We start from the raw sequence: 16,975 nt of genomic DNA, 5'->3' as shown, positions 1-16,975 counted from the left end.
AGCAGATAATAAATCTATAGCAGCTCAAGAAATTTCTGTAATAATGGAAATATTCTAAAATCTTCACTATCCATTACAGAAGCTAGCCCCATATGGCAATTGAACAACAGAAAAGTGGCTAGTGCAAAGGAGAAACTGATTTTTTTCCTTTTGATTTGTTTTATCAAAGGAGGGAATTCCCAATCCATTCAAAAGAAAGTGACTACAGGTTTTATGATAAGACATGAGTCACCTGGCTGGCACCTTCTGCTGTAGTCCCAGTGGGGCAAACTTAGTACTCTGTTCCTGCACTAAACCTTACTTCCTGCAAGAGGAAAGATGTATAAACACCAGCAGTTTAAAAGCAAGCCAGTCCTTGAAACATGCCTCCCATTCAGTGGAAGGGCCTGGTCTGCCCTCATCATTGTTGCTGGACTGCAGCTGAGCTTCGAGCTGGGTTTCTGAAATTCTTGCATTGCTTGCCCTGAACTGTTCTTTGGGTGTAAAAAAGGATGTAGGTTTGAGTTTTGCACACTTCCTCGACACTGCATACATTCAGCTTTGAGTCATTGCAGTGGACCCAAAAACCTGGTCAAAGAGGACATGGACCCCAATCTTCTCTCGATTGTTAGGTCAGACCACCTGAATCTTTTAAGGTGCAGCGGGAAGACCTGAGGTAGTCTGTAGATCATTAACTGCTTTCTAGCTTCACTCAGAACAAGGGGTTTGGGATTGGATTTTCATCGTTTGCTGTTACGCTGGTCCCAAGCGTAAATTCTCCCTTCCAGAGCCTGTCTCTGTGAACTTAGCCAGCTTCTCAGTGAGCAGGCACTCTGTCTGATTCAAAGGGACAGACCCCTTTTCTGCGCGGTGATACCGGTCAGGGAACTCCAGGGACAGATCCCAGAAGGGCTCAATGGTATTGGATTTGTAATTGCATGATATACATGTGGCCTGACTGAGTAGCTGCCCGTGGACTGTGGTGCTCACTGCCTTTAAGACCTGTTTGGTGAGCTTCCTCCGGGAGAAGGGGATGCGGGTCCGGCGCGTGGTGCCCTCGGACTTGAGCTCTGGCTGCACTTTGCGCAACAGCTCGCCCAGGAAGTCCTGCGCGTCCTGCTGGGGCAGCCGCGGAAGGCGGGCCTGCGGCTCCGCACCGAGTGAAGCACGGCCAAGGGTGACACCAGGGCCCGCTCCCCGGGCCACATGACTCGGAGAGGGTGTGCAGTGCTTCGAGCTCGGCTCCTTGTCCCGTGTGAGTTCTAGGCTCCTGCTGATGGAGGCGCCGCCGTCGGAGCAGAGGCCCCTGCGCTCGCCCGCACGCCGAGGCCACCGGCCTGCCCGGAGCCCAGCCTCCCCGTTGCGGGCCTTGGGCGGCAGCTGTTGGGTCTGGGAAGGGTCGAGGTACAGAAAACACTGGTGGAACTTCTGGAGGTGGCTGAGCCCCTGCAGGATGGAGTTCATGGAGCAGGTGTTGCCAGGGCGGGCGCAGCGTGGTGGTGGGCAGAGACACTGAATTTTTAACTTAACTTTAACTTAACTAGTCACATTTGACTAACATATACTTAATTGAATAGCACGGTTGAAATAACACACTTTCATTTTAAGCATGAAGAAATTGAAATGCATAGTTCATTTATCCACAAATACAGCAGAGACAACAGGAGACACCCCATCTTACTTATGAGCTTCATGTCCCTTCTTCCTTTAAAAACAGAATTATTTATTTGAGCTCTCTTAAGGATAACAGTATACTGTGGGGCACTTGGGTGACTCAGCCAATTAAGCATCTTCCTCCAACTCAGGTCATGATCCCAGGGTCCTGTGATGGAGCCCCGTGTCAGGCTCCCTGCTCAGCAGGGAGTCTGCTTATCCCTCTCTCTCTGCCCCTCCCCCTCTCATGCACAGGTGTGCTCTCTCTCTCTCAATTAAATAAATAAAATCTTAAAAAAAGGTAACAGTATATTTCAGGCTAATAATATATAAAAAATGGATTTTAAAATGATATGCTGACTCAAGAATGTGTGCTAGCTAATGCTAAGATGGTAATAATCATTTTGCACTATTCAAATGTATCAAATCAACACATCATTCCCCTTAAAGTTACATAAGGTTATATGTCAATTATCTCAAAAGCTGGTAAAAAAAAAGAAAGAAAGAAAGAAGAAAGAAAGAAAGAAAGAAGAAAGAAAGAAAGAAAGAAAGAAAGAAAGAAAGAAAGAAAGAAAGAAAGAAAGAAAGAAAGAGAAAGAAAAAAATTAAGCTGGCAAAAAGACATTGAACTGTTTTTTTCACATTTTATTTTCCTTGTTGTTTTAATGGTATCTTGTCATCACAATAACTTGGAGAGGGTACCAAATGAAAATCAAAGAGATTGAACTATGTCTCTGTATCAGCATTGGACTTGGCCTCATAAGCTCATAATTGGGGGTATAGCTCCTCTTTATCACAGCTCTACTAGAAATATTCAGCTGTGTGCAATATATTGAATCAATAACAGAGACAATGAGAAAAGTTTCTACTGAATGGCTTGATGTATTTAGTACATGTAAAATTCACAAGGATAACTGTTTAAAAATGCAGACACTGGTTAAGATTAGAAATCCTAACTTTAGCTCAAGATTCAGTGGGCCATAGGTAGAAACTAAAAATCAACATTTTAACAGTTTCATAAGTAATTCAGCTGGAGGTGTTCTATTTTAAAAATTCAGTTCAGAGTTGAGAGCCCTGCCTCCATATTCCTTAAGTTTGATACTTGCCTTACCTTGCTATCAGACCTGGGGCAAGATAAATAATTACACCCACCAAACCTCTGTTAACCCAACTGTGAAATGAATATAACTTACATGGCAAAATCAGGTCAACTCATAAGTGATGATCATAAATTATGGAGAAATTAAATGAGAATCTATAGTGAATGTGCTTAGCACAGTGCTGGGCACAGGGCAGATGTATGATAAACATTTGATAATTGTTTTTCAGAGCTTTGTTGAGATATAATATGCAAAAAATAAATTACACATGTTCAAGGTATACAATTTGTGAATGGTGTGGAGATTCCTTTAAGTCATAAATTCGAAGCAATTATAAGGTTTGCTTCATTTAGTTTTCCTCCTCTCATGAATCATCATCCACAGTTGCCTGAAGTCAGATGGCTTGAAAACTCTTGTTTCTTATATTGTGTCCTGATTTTTTACTGATTTTAGGCAGGAGGGTAAATCCAGTCCCCCTTTTACTTCAACTTGGCCTGAATTGGATATCCGATTGTAATTATTGTTGAGCCAGCTCATATACTTATATGTCAGCAATGTCCAAGTCCTAAATATAAGGCACTGAGAAAGAATGAACAAGTATGTCAGACCGTTCTAGCATATCAAGAGGTATCTTCAGTCTCTCCCTTTTTTTCCAGAAAATTAATTTTCCTATACAAAATAGCTTATAGTTCTCAATTGCTCAGTGACTAGACTCTCAACTGATGTATGTCTTTTTCCTTTGTCAAATTCATTCCCTCTCCCCAAAATGGCTGATAACATATCAGCACTGTTATCAGCTTCTTCTTTGACTTCTTATTACAGGTAACCATGCTCTGTTGGAGAACATCACACAGTTAATTTATCAATTCAGTGTAAGGTAATTCTGTTGGACCTTGGACCAACAATTGGACTTAGGAAAGAGATTAGGGGAAAGTGTAGAATTAATTTCAGATTTGGTTTAAATGAACAATGTTTATCAAGGTCATAAGACTATTTCAAGTATGTTTTATAGATCTTTCATTCTGTGTATGTACATTATAAAAGTAAGCCACTCCACTACTTGGAGGCCAGTATTGATTTATATGGATATAGTGGGTAGAGTGGGTTTGAAAAGGAAGAGAAATCATAATAAATAGTTTTGTTTTGGGACACCTGGGTGGCTTGGCGGTTTAGCGCCTGCCTTTGGCCTAGGTGTGATCCTGGAGTCCCAGGATCGAGTTCCGCATCGGGCTCCCTGCATGGAGCATGCTTCTCCCTCTGCCCGTGTCTCTGCCTCTCTCTCTCTGTGTCTCTCATGAATAAATAAATAAAATCTTTAAAAAAACAGTTTTATTTTAAAAGATATATATATATATATTTAAAGATTTTATTTATTTATTTGAAAGAACAAGAGAGAGAGTGAGAGCATGAGCAGGGAAAGCAGCAGACAGAGGGAGCAGACACCCTGCTGAGCAGGGAGCCTGACTTGGGACTTGATCCCAGGACCCTGGACCCATGACCTCAGCTGAAGGCAAATGCTTAACCCACTGAGCCACCCAGGTGCCCCTATCACAAATAGTTTAAAGAAATTGAATGCTTGCCTGAAGTTTTTGTAATAATATATAACATTCTAACAGTCATTTAAGTAGTAGGAAAAGGAATTTTTTCATTAGAAAGAGAAACTAAAAGTATGTGCTTTTAGTATACAATGCAGGGAGGCCCGAGAATGTTTGCACAGTTAAGAAGGAATTCTCCTAGAGTCCTGGAGTGGAAATGAAAGAAGTTTCAGAATGGAATAAAAACAATGAGAATGTCTATGGAACAACTTTCCTTCCTGCACAATGCTGCCTAAGATCATTTATGGTCAGTAGTCACATCTCCAAGATGACAGAATGACTTGTGGAAGACGTGTACTCACACTTTTTCAGGACTTTAGTAAGTTTATATTCAATCATATACACGCTATGAAACTTCATTTATTTCAAAACCATAATTACCCCTTAGCAGCTGAAGCAAAACGTTCAACAATGTTTCCTAATGCTGCTAGACCTCACTCGTTCTTCACAAAAGTTTACAAGGTTCTTTACAAAACCTTGAAATTCTGATGTTTCATGTATCAGAGACAAATGATTCAGAAAGCACTCAGTGAGAAGGGAAGGGAGATGGGACACACTTCTTGAAGAATTTGCTTTGAGGTTATGTTATCAAGGGCAAAGTTGCATTTGATAAATAGTATTATCCCACATGCCTTGATAATATGATAATGAGCTAAATCTATCACTAAATGATTAAATTTTGATCATGTGTGATAGGAAGATTTTCCCAAATGTCCAAGACTCAATCTTAGGTCACCAAATATTTATAATGGCCAGATTGGTGCGAATCTGAGAATGTTTATTAACTATAACTTGAAGTTCTCAAGCAGTCACTGTGTGACCAGGAAGCAGAGCATACAAATCTGCAGAGGAAGAAATTAACGAAACTTATGTGCAGAAGCTGAAGGAGAAATGCAAGGGTGGTGCATGCTACAATCTAGGTCACCAAATATTCTTCAATTCCCAAATTCCTTGAGTGTTTGAATCTGATGAAATAGCTCCACTTTCCACAATTATAATAAAAATAAGTCATTTACTTATTTTACTTATTTAACAAGTTTGTTTATTTTACACATATTTTCAATAAGGCTTCTAATTAATTCATGGTAATAATGCCCTCCTATTTCCTTCAGTTATTAAAACCCACAGTATTCTATCTTAGTTACCTGACCCCATTTCCTGCATGATGCTCTCCCCAATGTTAAGTCCTCATTAATATCTTACTCCTCTGAACATCATCACTTACTGTCTTCATTACTGATCTTGACACTGAATTACACTTGCTTTAGAGTATACTTTCATTCTGTTACAGGCAACTTTGATCTCTTTAGCTAGTTCACAGACCCTTAGAAGGCATAGAACAGACTGAGATAGACTTACAGTCCTGTAACCTTACAAGTTTTATATTCATATTGAATAACATTGAATTATGCTGATTACATGAACTACGATTGTGAATATCATAGCTAAGCAATTTGCCAGTTACATTCTACTTAAGAAATAGTAGTATTTTCTATGACCAGTAGTAGCAGGCTATTAGAAATGATTTATTATTATTATTATTATTATTATTATTATTATTCAGTAGTCCCCCACTTACAAGGTTTTGCTTTCCCTCGTTAGTTACCCCACCCAAGTCAACTGCAGTCCAGAAGCAGATGATTCTCTTTCTGGCCTATATCAGAAGATCAATAGTAGCCTAACATTACATCACAATGTCCTTCACCTCACTTCATCTCATCACATAAGCATTGTATCATCTCATGCCATCACAAAAAGCCGGGTGTGTACAGCATAATAGGCCATTTTGAGAGAGAGAGAGACCATATTCACATGCATTTTGTTCTAGTTTTTTGTTATAAATGTTCTATTTTATTCTTAGCTAAATAAGAAAGCTTATCTCTTACTGTGCCTAATTTATAAATTAAACTTTAAAGTAGGTATGCATGTACAGGAAGAAAGCAGTATACATAGGATTCAGTACTATCTGTTTTCAGGCATCCACTGAGGGTTTCTTAAGGACCTTGCATTTTAATTTTCTCCATCTCAGCTTTTCTTATATATAGAAACTTATAACTACAGTGTGATACATGCATATGAGTGTGTGTGCCTTTGTGTGTGACAGAGACAGATACAGAGACACACTGAAGAAGGTATAGATTTTGATAAGCTCATTTTCTGAATGTATCAAGGAATTGATATCTTAAGAGTCTGGTATAAAGAAAAATGAGACCATTCACTTTCAGGTCAGTAGTTTGAATTCAGCTCAGCTCAGTATTAACTCTAACTATGAAATATGTGTTGTTTAGGTTGGTTCCAGAATAAAAATAGAACAGCTGCCCTATTCAGAGTTGAAAGCCATCCATATTCTCCAAATCAGCAGCATACTATTCATGACGAGTGAGGCTAAATACAATAAGATGCATTAAGGTGGCTTATTGTAGCACCTTCCTCAAGCAATATGTAAAATATTCCAAATCTTCTCAAACTATTTTTATTCAAAACAGGAATTAAACAGTTTCCGTTCTGGTTATACATCAATAGTGGAATGTATGAGTCTATGCTTTACTAAGACTATAGAATTGGGAGCAAGATCTTATTTTGGCTGTAAAACTGTGCTGTGAAGTAGGAAGTTTGCATTGTGGATGGAGAACATACCTTAAAATCCAGTGTTATATTTTTCATTTTAATTTTCTATAATTATATTATACCAAGGTATAATGCCTTGGTTCAATGTAGATGCTTCTTAGTATTTTTGTAATGGATGAATGGATGCCTTGATGGATGGACGGATGGATGGATGGATGGATGGATGCATGGATGAAGAATCTGTGAGCTAAAAATGGAAATCGAATCCATACTATATCCAGTTATTTTTATATAGCTTGAAAATATATCAAGAAGAGCCTGAAGTATAAAGGACACAGTGCTCTTAGAGAGTGCCTGGAAGAAAAAGCACAAATGGAGAGAGACCTCTTGCCCTTCATCCATTTTCTTCCTCTGAAAAAGCTATATTATCCTTTCTACTTTCTGTATTGAAACTAGAAGCAATATCCTTTGTACAATTCAGAGTCTACATTTCCTTTCCTCTTGCTTCATCTTACTTCACAAGCCTTTATTTAAGTCTGATTCCTCTTAAGTCAAAATGCATTGAGTGTTTCATGTACAGAAATGTTGTATGGGCACTTGATAAATGTTTATTGAAATAAATTGGATAAGTTGGTGCTATTTTTCATTCATTCCTTTCCAAAATACTTGAATCTAGGCTGTTCTAAACATGGTTCTTGGTTTTAGAGCTACAGCAATGAGCAAAACCAACAAAAATCCCTGCCTGAGAAGCACAATAGACAGATAATAGCCCACATAAATAAGCAAAATTCTGGACATAGCCTGGAAGAGATGTGTTGAGTGGGGGGAAGGGAGATAATTATAATTTTAGATAAAAAGATCAGAAAATGCCTCACTGATAATGTGACAAGTGAATCAAGACCAGAAGGTGCTAAGGAAGCTCACAATGGGATGACCAGATAAGAATCCAGGTGGACTTAAAGGCAAATGCCAAGACCTTGAGTTGGGAATGTATTAGTATGCACAAGAAACTGCAAGAGGGTTAGTGTAGCTGGGACAGAGTCTATGGGAAGGATTTAGCATGCTTCAAGGTAACAGGGCTTTGTAAATTAGGAAAACTGGTTTGTACTTGGATTGAGATTAGTAGCCACAAAAAGGTGTTGAACAGAGAAATCTCATGATCTGACTTATATTTTCTGAAGATGCTCTGTTGGTTGCGAAGACTGTGGGAGCCGGAAACAGTGCAGATACCACTATTGTAATCTAGAGGAAATTTGTCACTAACTTAGACTGGAGGTGCAAAAAGTGATAACAATTTGAATATAGTTAGAAATAGAGTCAAAATGATTTTCTGACTACACAAGTCAATATGTAGTCAGGTATTTTGAAGAGGAAAAGATAGGATATAGACAACCACATAATACAACCATTTGAAAATCTGGAGGATGGCCTGTCAGGTTTGTGTTCAGAGAACCCGGAAGTTGCTAATGGCTTCCTGTCAGGACCTATGAGAAATAATATTATCAATACTGTTCCAGCAGCAAGGCAGTGAGAAGTTTGCATCTATCTCTTGTGAAGAAGAATGGTATGGCATTTGCCCCTCTTTACCTTCCAAAACTTAAGTGCTATCCCCAAGGGACTCTGCTGGGAAAGGCATGTGGGAAACATAGAGGTGTCTGTAAGGGAGGGTAAAGGGTACTGAGTGGATCTAGCCAATTGACAGTTTAGATGTGAGGTGAGGAGAAAAACACATCATAGACAACACCAGGCTTCTGAACTGAGTCAAATGGAATTCCCATTCACCAAGATGGGAAAGCAGATCCAAGATAGACTCTACTCAATTTAGGAGCTGTTTGATTTTTAGGTTAGGTATCCAAGTAGAGATACCAAATGGATATACATATGTGGAAGAGGTGGGACCAGGTTCAGAATGGAGATATAAATATGGGTCATTAATAAGTAGATGGTATTTGAATTCAAGAAAGTAAATGTCATCAAAGTGAGGAGGTTCTAGAGCATCCAGTGTGGTGGAAAGAAAACCCTACCCAGTCCTGAAGGTCAAGAAAATACTTTGAAAAAGGAGAAAGGAGAAATATCACCATAAAAATACTATTGATGGGTCTGAAAACCAAGAATTGATCATAGGATGGAAGCCATTGATATACTTGATAAGAGGGATTATGGTAAAACGAAAGAAGCAAAAGCCAGATTGGAGAGAAATTGGAGAAATTTCAAATTTTCCTACAAAAGAATGACATGATACCTGGAGGTGAGGAACTGGGAACCAGAGAGGGGGGTCTTGTTTTCAGGTTTCAGTTTTTAATGGGAGAAATACCAGCAGGTATTTATGCTAATGACAGAGATGCAATCAGAAGGCATAAGCTGATGCTGCTCAGAGCAAGGTCTAGAGACAAGCAGCACCAGCAGCACTTGGGGCCATGCAGAAACGCAGAGTCTCAGGATCAGAATCTGCATCTAAGTCAGGCAATGCCCGAGTGATTTGTGTTCACAGGAAAGTTTTGGAAGCACTGACCTATTGCACAAATGGAGGGATTGGCTTTAGCCAGAAGAGCTTGTGGTTCACCTCTGGTAACTGGAAAGAAGATACAGTCCCAGATGCCAAAGAGGTTGAGAGCTGTGATATTGAATATGTGGACTTATTGCCTGATTGCTTCCACCTTCTCACTTAAATAAGAAGAAAGGCCATCAACTTAAATGATGCATGGGAGAAAAAGACACTAAAGCTTAGATAATATTACTAGTGGATCAGAACCAGTCTACCAGGCAGGTGGGAGAGAAAGTAGACAGGGAAATGAGGTATAACTGCCAGGCATTATCAGGGTCCCTCCCCAGTGAGGTGAGTGATGAGTTTAATGCTGTGTTGTATCCAGATCTAGTTGCAGAAGGTAATTGTTTCCTATGGCTGCTGTAACAAATAACCACAAACTTAGTAGCATAATACAATTTTGTTTTACACTTCTAGAGGTCAGAAGTCCAAAATGGGTCTCCGTGGGCTAAAGATGTGGCAGGGCTGTGTTCTTTCTGTAGGCTCTAGGGGAATATCAGCTCCCCTGACCTTTCCAGTGCCCAGAAACTGAGCCTATCTCTTGGTCTGTGCCCCTTTCTTCCATCTGCAAGCTAGTGACATCAGACTTAGTTTTTCTCACACTGCTTTCTCTCTGGTTCTCTCTTCCAATTCTCTCTTGCACTTTTAAGGGCCCCTATGATTCCATCGGACCCACCTAGATGAGCCCCCAGTGTAAGATTGGTTGATTAGCAATATTAATTCTACCTTCAACTTTACCCTTTGCCCTTGCCATGTAAACATATTCACATATATCTAGGATTAGGATGTGAACATCTTTTTGGGAGCATTATTCTGACTGTCACAGTGTGGTACTGTCAGGAAATAGAACATACTCTAGTAGTGGTTTTGCCAAGGGAGGTGTGGTTGAAGGGCAACTATCTGAAACATATTAAGGATAGTTCAAGGATGCTGTGCTGGCTCACACTGTGGGATGAGGTGATGGAGAGGAGAGGAAGGGTCACTGGTGAGACCAGGCCAACACTTTGGAAGGCCAGGTGCTAAGAGTGATCAGCTACAGGGATATTGAAATAAAAATGACTCAATTTGTGTAGCAATTCACTAAAGGAGTATGTTACAGAAAGCAAAAGAATCTTAATTTCATTTTTTAAACAATTAGCAGAGTGTTGGCACATAGTAGGCTTTTACTAAATGTTTGTGGAATATATCTTATAACACTGATTTGTGTATGCAGAGTTAAATCAAATGCAAAGCCTGGGGATTATATGACCTAGACTCTCAGAATTAAGAATCTAGGCCATATTATGTCCCATAGGAAAATTTAACTGGTGTATGTTTGGGTCTCACAGGCTGCTATTCCTATATTACACATATGCTGGCACCTTCTAAACTAGCCTTAACACATCCTGATTTTACCTTTATTCTAAATATTTTTGATATGAAGGATCTGCTAGTTCTGGCTATCAAGACATAATACTTCCTAATTACACTCATCTTTAGTTAAATAAATATCTATAATGAAAAAAAATATCTATAATGAATTGGAGTCATATACCACAATTAATGCATTAAGATACATCAAAGGAGAGTAGACCAATTACTGCTCATAAAGAAATTAGAGACATATTTTATATCACGAATTATGCAATCATATAGATCTTATTTTAAAATACATTTACTCAGGGGTCCCCGCGTGGCTTAGTTGGTTAAGCAAATCTGCCTTCAGCTCGGGTCACAACCCCAGGATCATGATCCTAGGGTCCTGGGATCAAGCCCCATGTCAGGCTCTCTGTTCTCTGTGAGGGAGTCTGCTTCTCTATATGCCCCTCCCCCTGCTTGTGCTCTCTCTCACTATCTCTTTCTTTCTCAACTAAATAAATAAAATCTTAAAAAAAATACATTTACTCAACATTTCATATTACATAAGATAAGCAAAGTCTTAATAGAAACACTGGAGCTGATGATCAATAACATCATTTTCACTATTATTCAGTATAGAATGTAATATTTAACATGGATTTATAATAGAGCTTTCTCAGATTTTGATGATTAAAAAAGATGAAGTATTTAAAGAATTTAGAACATTAGGTATTACACAAGAAATGCAGCATACAATCTTCTAAACATATGTAAATTTTAAAATAGGCAAACACTTGTTTTTGTTTTATAATGTATAAGATTTGAATCTATAAGTTGTTTTTTGATGATTTTTATTTCATACAATTGCTAAACCCCTGCAGCATAGAAAGCTATGGTCAGTTCCAGAAAAGAATTAGGAAGCAATGAAGAGAACAATTCATGTCTTCATATAGAAAGTAAAAATAAAAAAAAATAAAAAAAAAAAAACAGGCAAAATCCAGAAACATAGAAGGAGCTGAATTATTGACATTAAAATAAAAGCTTGAGAAAATTGTCATTTAAGTGGTCCAGGTCCTCTGTCTGGTTAAGAAACTACCCATGAGTGGAAAGAGATTTGCAAAAAGTTCTCACTATGGTAAGATTATCACAGTCAGACACCTTAATGAGACAGTTGCCAGAGCTGAAGAAAGGATTACATTTTTTGCTTCTTGTGAAGCAGGAAGGTCAAGAAAGACATTTGAACGAAGTTGTAAATTGCAGTTAGGCTAAAACCCCTTATCAGGATTTCTTTGATGAATCCTTTCCTATTGGCTTTTAAGTGCTAGTGCATTTAAAGCCTCTGTTTTAAAGAAAAGTTCATAATGTAGCTGCTGATTGGCACAGAAAATATTGGGAGAAAATGACCAGCAATCATTGACTCCAGCTTTGTCATTCTGAAAAACAGACTTTTTGCTGTAAAGAGGTATGATCACTATATAATGAAACACCAGTATGGTTCTCCCAGTCACTGGTTAATATTGTTTAAGGCAGGACTTCAGACCAAATTTCTCCAATCAAAAGAGTTACTTTTGTTTGGGAATTGAGTGAGGGCCATGTCTGTTTTCCAAACTGAGTAGATAGCAGATAGGAGGTCAAGCTGGGAATGCCACGAGGGAAGAAGTAAGCAGAGATGGGTGAGGACAGAGACACTGTCTTCCTGAAAAATAGTGGTGTTTGGTCTTCTGGACCATTTATGTTATCATTACTTTTATTCATTTCTGGCTAATGTATGCATAGAATTCTTCACTTTTTTTTTTTTAAGAGTTATATTGATTTATTCATGAGAGACACACAGAGAGAGGCAGAGACACAGAGGGAGAAGCAGGCTCCTTGCAGGGACCCTGATGTGGTACTCGATCCCAGGATTCCGGGATCACACTCTGAGCCAAAGACAGACACTCAACCACTGAGCCACCCAGGGGTCCCAAATTTTGACTTTTTTAAAGGAGCCCTGTTTGCATAATAACAGAGCAACTGCAAGATGGATGCACTCACATTGTTTCTAAAGCAAACCTGATGGTTTATATTATATTAGTTTCCTATGGCTGCTGTAAAAAATTACCAAAAATTTATTGGCTTAAAATAACACAAATGGATTACCTTACAGATCTGGAGGTTGGAATTCTGAAATGAGTCTCACAGGCTAAAGTTACAGTGTCAGCAGAACTGTGTTCCTTTTTGGAGGCTCTGGGAGATGTTTTCTTGCCCTTTCCAGCTCCTGGAGGCTGCCTTACCTTTTCTGATAGCCACAGCCAGTTGAGGTCTTTGTCACATTGCAGCACAGGGGGTGGTGGTATGGTCTTAGATCTCCTTCTCTCCCATTTAAAACACTGGTGATTTATTAGCCCCACCTGGATAACCCAGAATGATCTCATGAAGGCTAGCTGGATAGCAACCCTAATTCCATCTGCCACCTTAATTCCCTTCAACATATAAAGGGATATATAATCATAGGTTCTAGAGATCGACGCCGGACATTTTTGGAAAGCCATTATTCTGTGACCTACCCGTGCCCCACATGACCATCATCAGCAGGATCATAGCAAGCTATGTGTATTTTCCATTTTCAGGCACTTTTGTTTCAGGTAAACTTTTCTATGCAATATTTAAATTTCCTCTTACTATTGACTGGGGACAATGGTATCTCAAACAATGAATGAACAAAACCTGTCTCGAGATGGGCCTTTACCCCAAACCTTGCAATTTAACTATTAATGATGATGTTGTCAACTTAGATGTGGATAGTGGCTTAAAAAAAGAGAATTATTTTGAATATATACACTTGCTTCAAAAAGTTAGAATATTTTCAATGAATATTTGTTCATTGTTTGACACATCTGATTTTAAATGATTGCCACAAAAAGTTTTATCTAAGATTCTATCTACTTAAAAATAGATAGGTATAGTATCATCTATAGATAGTTACAATTTATATTTATTAAAATATTAACTCTAGATAGTCTTAATATTTTGTAATAACCAAATTATTTAGTATTAAGAGTTTACTAGTATCAAGTTAGTTTCAGATAAATATGTCAAATAAAATATAAAAAATATATGAAGTATTATCTATATATTTTACATTACAATGAATATAAATATATTAAATTTATACCTGTTTTGAAAAAGTGTATTATCCTGGAAAAATCATTCATATGGAAACCAGTAAATGGATCCTATTTTTAATTCTATCAGCACATAGCTTTAAATCAAGTTAATTATAGACTCATTGGTTTACTAAATCATAGATGAAGACGTTGGACTAGAATTCTGAGTTACATTCTAAAATTCTATGCAATTGAACAGAATTTTTCAATGTATGACCATGGGATATGAATATGTCAGTTTCAGTGAAAATGTCAGGGGCAGTTATCACTATAGCTATCTCAGAGAGTCTAAACAATTATTAGCATATTAAAGCCTATGAAAGCTCTTAATGAAGTCACTATTTAACATTGCTTAACACAGAAACTTCTGTTCTGATCCTCAGAATAAACATTGGGAAATGCTAGTTTAGAATATGGTTATAATATTTTAAATGATTAAATAAGTAAATATATACTCCATTCTTATGATATCATTATTATTCTCTTTTGTTTCCACTGTTATCCCTTTTATTATTCTGCCTACCAGGCCCCAGCTCTAGGTCTACTTTAACGCCCCTCATTTTATTACTTATTTATTTACTTGCTGACTTTCTTACTTACTTAACTTAATTTTAAGTAATCTCTACACCCAACATGGGGCTTAAACTCAACCCAAGATCAAGAATCAGATGCTTTCCTGACTGAGTCATCCAGGTACCCTTTAACCTTTTTCATTTTAGTAATAATGGCCTTCTTCCCATCCTTACCTGTTTTGGGCCTATGGTCACACAGCTACAGATTATATTTCCAGCTTTATATATCGAAACTGAGAGTGTCTAAGGTAGTACCTTCCTTACAATCTAACAAGTTAACCTGAGTTGATGCTAAGAGAATAACAACAAAACAAAAGGATGAGTCTCCTGGATCAGAGACAAAAGGACTTTATTACTAAATCCAACTACAGTGCCCAGATATATTAGTTTCCACGACCACCGTAACAAAAGACCATGGGCTGGGCAGCTTAAACAACAGAAATTTATTTTCTTGTAGTTCTGGTGGCTAAAAGCCCAAGAACAAGATTGGTTTCTTCTGAGGCCTCTCTCCTCAGCTTGTAGATGGCTTCCTTTTCCTGACATCTTCATATGGTGTTCCCTCTGTATGAGTCTGTGTTCTAATCTCCTCTTCTTAAAAGGACACCAGTCATATTGGATTAGGGTACTCTGTCTTCTGAAGCTATTTATTAAACAAACATATTTAAAAGATGGTCCCGAGAAAAGGCAATTATTGACATATTCTGCTTGCAAAAAGTGCTAAAATGTGAGAGCCTCGGAGAATTATCCACCAAAAATATTCAACCCTGGTTTCTATACCATCTTGCCTGTGGCTAACTTTCCCATAAGTACAGCATTCCATTGGCTTGACAGAGCTGGTACTAAATTTTTCTCATTTGGGATTTTTTTAAATAATTAATTTATTTTTTATTGGTGTTCAATTTGCCAGCATACAGAATAACACCCAGTGCTCATCCCATCAAGTGCCCCCCTCAGTGCCCTTCACCCATTCACTCCCACCCCCGCCCTCCTCCCCTTCCACCACCCCTAGTTCATTTCCCAGAGTTAGGAGTCTTTATGTTCTGTCTCCCTTTCTGATATTTCCTACCCTTTTCTTCTCCCTTCCCTTATATTCCCTTTCACTATTATTTATATTCCCCAAATGAATGAGACCATATAATGTTTGTCCTTCTCTGATTGACTTATTTCACTCAGCATAATACCCTCCAGGTCCATCCACGTTGAAGCAAATGGTGGGTATTTGTCATTTCTAATGGCTGAGTAATATTCCATTGTATACATAAACCACAACTTATCCATTCATCTTTCGATGGACACGGAGGCTCCTTCCACAGTTTGGCTATTGTGGCCATTGCTGCTATAAACCTCGGAGTGCAGGTGTCCCGGTGTTTCATTGCATCTGCATCTTTGGGGCAAATCCCCAGCAGTGCAATTGCTGGGTCGTAGGGCAGGTCTATTTTTAACTCTTTGAGGAACCTCCACACAGTTTTCCAGAGTGGCTGTAAGAAGCTTTTGCACAGCAAAGGATACAGTCATTTGGGATTTTCTTAAGCTACTATCAATAGAACTCTAAGAATCCCAATGAGGCAACCCTGCAGTGTTGATCTCAACCATGTGGCCAGGGTCCCAGACCTAACCAGGTAGAAAAATCCCATAATTATCTGATTCTACCTGACATCCCATAATTTCTGCTTGAGTTTCTGTGTTGACCATTGTAGATGGCCTTAGACATTAATCAGATAACATTATATTAATAGATACTATTATTAATCAATCTGAATATTAGAGATTGTCACATCTGTCCATGAGCTACAAGGACCAAATCTCACAAAAATTTATCCTCAAAACCACCCAGACCAGTGAGCTGTGTGTGTGTGTCACTGATCTCAGCTAAATTTAGGTACAAATTCCACATGATTTTTTTAATTGGATTGGAGCCATTGTAGGTAAAACTATCCATAGGGAGGATCTAAATAATGAGTCCATTATCTCTCAAGATATTCCCCAAGGATCTAAGGGAAGCCTCATTTTGAAGAGATCTCTGCCATCGTTAATCAGCTTGTGATGTTCTCATCCTTTCTTTTTTTTTTAATTTTTATTTATTTATGATAGTCACAGAGAGAGAGAGAGAGAAAGATGCAGAGACACAGGCAGAGGGAGAAGCAGGCCCCATGCACCGGGAGCCCTACGTGGGATTCGATCCCGGGTCTCCAGGATCGCACCCTGGACCAAAGGCAGGGGCTAAACCGCTGCGCCACCCAGGGATCCCCTGTTCTCATCCTTTCTTTTGCACAAATCCATGCCTTCATCACCATCTTATCATCATCTCCGAAGCTCAGTAATTCTGAAGGGGCTGGCATTCTACTGTACTTATTGCAGGCTAACAAGCGAGCCTGCCACAGTTTGACATGTTGGCAGAAGGCAGTGACAATATCCAGGAAATAAGTTTTTCTGTGGCTGTTTCCTTGGACCCCATCCCCACAGGGTTTTATGAGGAAGG

The 16,975-nt window shown here is 38.7% G+C and overlaps 1 pseudogene; it reads right to left on the bottom strand.

Annotated features, from left to right (window-relative positions):
• Nucleotides 1-297: 297 nt before the first annotated feature.
• On the bottom strand, nucleotides 298-13,309 carry LOC100685303 (annotated as a pseudogene).
• Between the last annotated feature and the right edge of the window lie 3,666 nt (nucleotides 13,310-16,975).

The sequence above is a fragment of the Canis lupus genome, chromosome 1 (genome assembly GCF_011100685.1).
Source record: "Canis lupus familiaris isolate Mischka breed German Shepherd chromosome 1, alternate assembly UU_Cfam_GSD_1.0, whole genome shotgun sequence".
NCBI lineage: Eukaryota > Metazoa > Chordata > Mammalia > Carnivora > Canidae > Canis > Canis lupus.
Note: the sequence above shows the minus strand (reverse complement) of the source record. Positions and strands in the feature narration are given on the sequence as shown.